Here is a 6,000-nt window from a genome sequence, read left to right as displayed (position 1 = left end):
TCATTAAAAGAATTGTCAATTTTTTCCCCATCAATTAGTACGTGTGAAATTGATTACTACATGTTTTCCCTGTCACGCCTTTGTGACATGCTCCTTGATGGTCTGACAGCTGGCATGCTCCGGGGAGGTGACGGGTGTAGCCTCACGCCATTTCTTTAGCCAGACACACAAGCTATTTCAGTGCTGACCTTTGTTCACTCACCCTCGACTTCTACATCAAGTGGCAAGGCTAGGCATTCCCTGTCCTTGCTTCTGTTCACATCCATCCAAAATGTATTAAGTTAATTCTATTGTGAAGAACAAAGCAAGTTCACAGAATTGCTATAAAAATGGAAGAAATGAATGCTTTATGCAATGAGTGGGGGGGGTCCCAATTTTATTATTAACATCAAACAATCCCATTCTTTCAGGCTTGTGTTTTGAAGCAGCATGTCTTATGAAAAGCCTGTTGTATCCTGGTGAGGCTGACTATGCTTGCTTAATCTTAGATAGCTCTCAGCAAAAATTAATTTGCTAAAATATGAAAAAATACAAACAAAAATTTAAACCATTATTCCCCCACTGAGGCTCAAATGAAAAGTGCATGCAAACTATTTCTATACCTTTTTTTTTTCTTTAGAATTGACTTAAAATCTTTAGGGAAGATCAACGCATGTTCTTGTAAAGACAAAGACTGGAAAGGAATATGGAAAAAATTTTAAAGCTTTCTCTATTAAATTTTAAATGGTGGGAATGCAGGTACTTCATTTTCCTTTCCACTATTATTTAGGAAATTAAAAACTAACAAAGGAAGGAATTCCCTGGCTGTCCAGTGGTTAGGACTCGGTGCTCTCACTGCTGCGGCCTGAGTTCAATCCCTGGTCAGGAAACTAAGATCCTGGAAACCGTGCAGCCCTGCCAAAAAAAAAAAAAAAAAAAAAAAAAACCACAAAAACCCACTATGTTTTGATAACTACATAAGACTTGCCCCTGATGTTGTATTTTTCTTTTGTCGTATATGGTTGTGTAATAAGTATCAAAGTTGTTTTTCCTTTTAAAGAAAGAAGCTCAATAATTTAAGTAATGCTACATGTGGACAGTAGTTTGTGACAAATTTAAAGGATTTTGTTATTGGATCTTAACTTATTTGCCCCTGATTAGTACTCTATTAACAAAAATTAGTTTATAAGTCATTAGACTAAAAAGATTTCCAAATGGTACTAAAAAGCTAGCGATGTTTTGTCAGGTTCACCTAAGCTCAATATTTAGCACATCAAATTATACATATAGTGTATATCTATATGTATATATCTGAAATGATATAAATAGCATCATCAGTATTTATCGTTATTGTTCTAGCAGCCTGGCCTTCCTTTACACTCCCCCATCAGGTGACAGGGTCTGCATCCAGCACCCATTCCCCTTCTAAAAACCTTATAAGCAATCATGCACCCTTTCCTTCCATGCACTATTCTTTTGAGATAGAGTCACACGCAGTGTAAGAAATAATAGAGATCCCTGTTACACTTGATCCACTTCTCCCCAATCAGAACATCCTGCAAGCTCACAACTAGGTTACTGAAGTAGACACACCCAGTCTTTTCCAGATTTCCCCGGTTTCACTAGCACTTGTTTGTAGGTGTGCATTCAGCTGCTGCACTTTCTATAGCAACGCCTCCTGCATTTCTGCCGTGTTTCAGCAGAAAAGATCCCCAGCATCTTCCTGGGCGCCTGGTTCTTAGCACCCCGGACTCCCGCCCCGGAGGGTCCTCGAGTCTGGAGGACAGGCTTGGGCCCCCGGGAAAGGAAAGAAACGGGAACCACTCGCGCCCAGCCTCCCGGAGTCTCGCTCCTCATGACCCGCACTCCAGAAGGACTGAGGCCCTCAAGGCGGCCCGAGGGAACAGGGCAGGGCCGAGGGCGGAGTCAGGGCGCAGGGGCGGGGTTGGATAGGAGTTAGAACTCTGGGGGTGTCAGGGCGTGTGTGGAATCGGAGTTCGGGGGCGGGGCGGGGGTGGGGTCGGATCTGGGGGTCGGAGCAGAGCCCGGGCGTGGGTGGAGTCGAAGCTCGTGGGGCGGGGAGGGGCGGGGAGGGGCGGATTCGGGGGCGAAGTCTGAGGTCGGCGGGGGCGGGGCAGAGTCGGCGTGGGTGGAGTCGGCTCTCGGGACGGGCGGGGCCAGCGCGAGGAGGGGCGGGGCCTGCGCTAACGGTCGCGCGGCCTTCCTCGCGCGACGGTAGTCGAGCTGTTGGGTTGTGGGCCGAACGCGCTGTGGAGAAGCGGCCAGGCGGGGCCTGTGTGTGGTGGACCGCTGTCCAGGTGCGAGGAGCGGCTAAGCGAGCGCTCCAGGGAGAAGCCGGCGCGGACGCCTGAGGTGAAGCCTGGTGGCGGCGGGCGGCGGGTCCCGCGCGGCTGTGGGCGGTGGATGGCTGGCTCTCGTCCGCTCCTGAGGGCGGATCTCAGGGCTGCGGCGTCCGCGGTGGGAGCGGCCTCCCCTCCCAGCTGCCCGCGCGCTTGGCAGGTGGTGGCGAAGGCGAGGCCCGCGCCTCTGAGCCCCCGGCCCCGAGTCCTGGCCGACCCTCGGGCCACCCCCGTCTCCCCGCGCGGTGGAAGCCGGCGGGTTAGGGTTCGTAGGACACGCCCGGATGCGAAGTGGGCAGGTGACGTCGGCTTCTAGTCCAAACACGCGGGGACACAGTCACGTAGAAACACGCAGAACACCTTAGAGTGTGGACGTCCGCGTAGAGCGCGGCGAGTGCAGACGCGGGGGTGTAATCATGCGGGATATATACCCACGTCCTGCAGTGACTCAAAAATGAATTCCCCCCAGAGACTGGCTTACGTTAGGGTTCGCGCTTCGTGTTGGACATTCTGTGGGTTTGACAGATGCCTGAGGACACACAGGGTTACAGGATCCTTCAGAGCAGTTTCACTGCCTCGGAAACTCCCTACCCACGACTCACCCCTCCCTCCCGCAACTTTAGATGGTGTGCTGTCTCTATAGTTTTGCCTTTTCCAGAAATGTCATAGAGTTGGAATCTTCAGAATACATTTTAAAACATAGAGTGAATAGGGAGAGTCGCATTTCACCTCAGAGTTTCAAAGGGACCGCTTTCAATCCCTGTTTGCCAAGCGCTGGACTTCTCATCTATAAGGTGCAAAAGTGTGAGGAGGGCATGAAATGACAAACTTTGGGAAATGGTATTTGAATGCAAGTCATGCATGTTTCCTCTTTCTTTCCTCCCTCCCTTCCTTCCTTCCTCCCTCCCTCCCTCCCTCCCTCCCTTCCTCTCCTTCCTTCCTTCCTTCCTTCCTCTCCTTCCTTCCTTCCTTCCTTTTTTTTTCTCTCCTTCCTTCCTTCCTCCCTCCCTCTCTCTTTCTTTCTCTCTCTTTCTCTTCTTCATTCTTTTTTTCAAAACAGCTTTTAGTTAGAAAATTTGAAACTACCTTGAATGGTTACTAACAAGCATTCTTCTAGAATTTCAAACTACAGGGCGTGCCCTGGTGGTCTAGTGGTTAGGACTTGGCCCTTTCACTGCCATGGCCTGGTTCATTCCCTGGTTGGGGAACTAAAATCCCACAAGCCGCACGATGGGGCTGGGAAAAAAAAAAAAAACTTAAAAAAAGTGCAAAATTTGCTGAGTTCCCATTGAAGCAGTAAAAGGAGTAAAATCTACTTTTTTGAATTGGATTTATAAAGATAATTGAGCAACTGTTCCCCTCTGTGAGAGATGACCAATTTTGTCAAAGTTTGTTAAAAAATCTTTGGTTTGTGATGAAAGTTTGGCGGGATTTCCATGTACAGAAATAACCACATAAAGAGGACTTCTCTGTAGTAGCCCCAGCACAGAGTAAAATAGCAAATTATAGGACCATCATTGCTGAGCTCTTTGAAAGCTCTATTTATCTAGAATAGCAGGATATAAACTGTACTTGTTTCTATAATTTAAATGCTGGATATAAATGTAAAATTAGCTGTTAACTAAAGTTCTATTTATCCAAAAAGTTAATTATAGCAATATTATTCTCAAATTACAAATCAGGTTGATTTTAGGACTCATTCATTAATTTAGTCAGCAAATAACCAGTAGCTCCTATGCATGATGCACTAAACTAGGCACTGTAGGACACAAAAGGGGGCAAGATAAGGCACAGCCCTATCATCATAGACCCCACTCTGTAATGAGGGAGAAAGACAGCACACAAGCAACAATTATGAATTAGGAATGCTAAGAGAGGGAATAGAGGCTGGGGGATACTTGAAGGAGGGTAGTAGGAAAGTCTTCTCTTTGAGATCCAAAGAATGCTGAAGATCCTGTCTTGGGAAGATGTGAGGGTGGCATTGGAGAGGATGCTCAAGGAAGAGGGAACTGTGTATACCAAGGCCTCAGGTCCCATCTGTGGAAAGGAGAGCAGCCGCGGTGTCTGGAGAGTGGTAATGGGGGTGGGGGGTGTGGGAGGCAGGGAATAATGTGAAATGAGGAGGAGACGGGCAGAGGCCAGATCAGCTGGGCGTTACAAGACTGTAGCAGAGTTTGGATTTAACTGCGTGCAACTGGGAAGAGTTTTAAGCAAGGGAGAGACAATCTAAGTTTTTAAAGAATTCTCAGTTGTGTGGGGAAGAGATGGAGGAGGCACGAGTGGAAGCAGAGGGTGGTAAGGTCAGGGAGATGGGGGGAAATGATCAGATTCAAGAGATAATTAGGAGGGAGAATTGGCAGGACTTGGTAAGGATTGTTTTGGATCTGGGCGGTGAAAGAGAGGAAAGGTTAATGATGACAGAGTGGATGGTAAGGGAATTTTCTTTCTTTTTTCTTTTTTTTAACATTTATTTACTTGGCTGCTCTGGGTCTTCGTTGTGGCTCTCGGGATCTTTGCTGCCGCATGTGGGATCTTTAGTTGAGGCATGTGGGATCTAGTTCCCTGACCAGGGATCGAACCCGGGCCCCCTGCATTGGGAATTCGGAGTCTTAGCCACTGGATCACCAGGGAAGTCCGGTAATGGAATTTTCTGTTGGCAGGGTCTGAGGTAGCTCCAGGGCACCAGCACAGCACCTGGCACACAGGCCTCCGTGAATAATTGTTGTACTGATAGGAATGGAAAGCACATACAGGAGGCACAAACACACACACTCCTTCCTGGCCCTGGAAAAATGTCAGCAAAGTTTATGAATTGCCCCCTTCAGCCCTCTGCTCGCAACTCCTCCATCCTGGGCCCAGGACTCTGACTCACTCTGGCCTGCTCAGAATTTGAGACCATGGCATCAAAATCAGAAAGTTGGTGGGGTTTGCCCTTAGGGTCTGACTGACAGCCTCAGCTGACCTGTGGGTCAGAGCCAGCAGCTAGCAATGCCTCTTCCTTTTCTGGGTCCAGAGTCCCCTTCTCTTTTTCCAGAGCCACAACGACAGTAAGGACCAAGCAGTGCAGCTTTGTCCTCTGGAGGAAAGCTCTAGCAAGTAGGAGCATGAGGGGCTTGGGCCCTACCATGCCCTCATGAAACCTAAAGCAAGGGACCAGGAAGGCCCTGGGAGGAATGGGCCAGGCCAGGCTGGGCTCTGATCCAGGCGGGAGGTAGCCCTTCAAAAGTAGGAGGAGGGCACAGAACTCAGGGAAGGGAATTTGGGAGACCTGGGTTGGGGGGCTGTCAGAGATGGTCATGGTGTATCTAGTGTCTGTAGTATAGGGTCAGCCTCATAGTAGACACTCCACAACTATTACCTGTTACATTGCCATCATGTACCTTAACCAGACTAGTTTCACCACCACCTCTTCTTTACTTTTACCCTTATCAAGTATCTGAGTCAGTGGCCTTGAGGCTGTATACATCTCTAGTCCCACATCTGGCCCTCTGTTTTCGTTGCTCCTCTCTGACCACCCCCCATCCTGATTTAGGGACTGATACATATCAGACACTCAACCAATGCATGTTGAATGAATAAACTATGTATAAAAACCAGGTAATTGCAGTACTCTAGATGAGGAATGACTGAGCCTTGGGCTGAGGAGATGGCATTGGAGATG

At 48.3% G+C, this 6,000-nt stretch overlaps 1 protein-coding gene across 2 annotated transcripts in view; it reads left to right on the top strand.

Moving 5' to 3' along the window:
• Positions 1-2,177: 2,177 nt before the first annotated feature.
• Positions 2,178-6,000, top strand: part of MEIOB (meiosis specific with OB-fold) — a 32,912-nt gene continuing 29,089 nt past the window's right edge. The window contains exon 1 of one of the 2 annotated variants that reach the window (XM_036826840.1): positions 2,178-2,352. The gene's annotated coding sequence lies outside the window, so the exon portion shown is untranslated. The remainder of the gene's footprint in view (positions 2,353-6,000) is intronic. The other variant, XM_036826839.1, reaches the window with a different exon arrangement.

This window comes from Balaenoptera musculus, chromosome 15, assembly GCF_009873245.2.
Source record: "Balaenoptera musculus isolate JJ_BM4_2016_0621 chromosome 15, mBalMus1.pri.v3, whole genome shotgun sequence".
Classification (NCBI taxonomy): Eukaryota; Metazoa; Chordata; class Mammalia; order Artiodactyla; family Balaenopteridae; genus Balaenoptera; species Balaenoptera musculus.
This window is presented reverse-complemented; position numbering and strand designations above follow the sequence as displayed.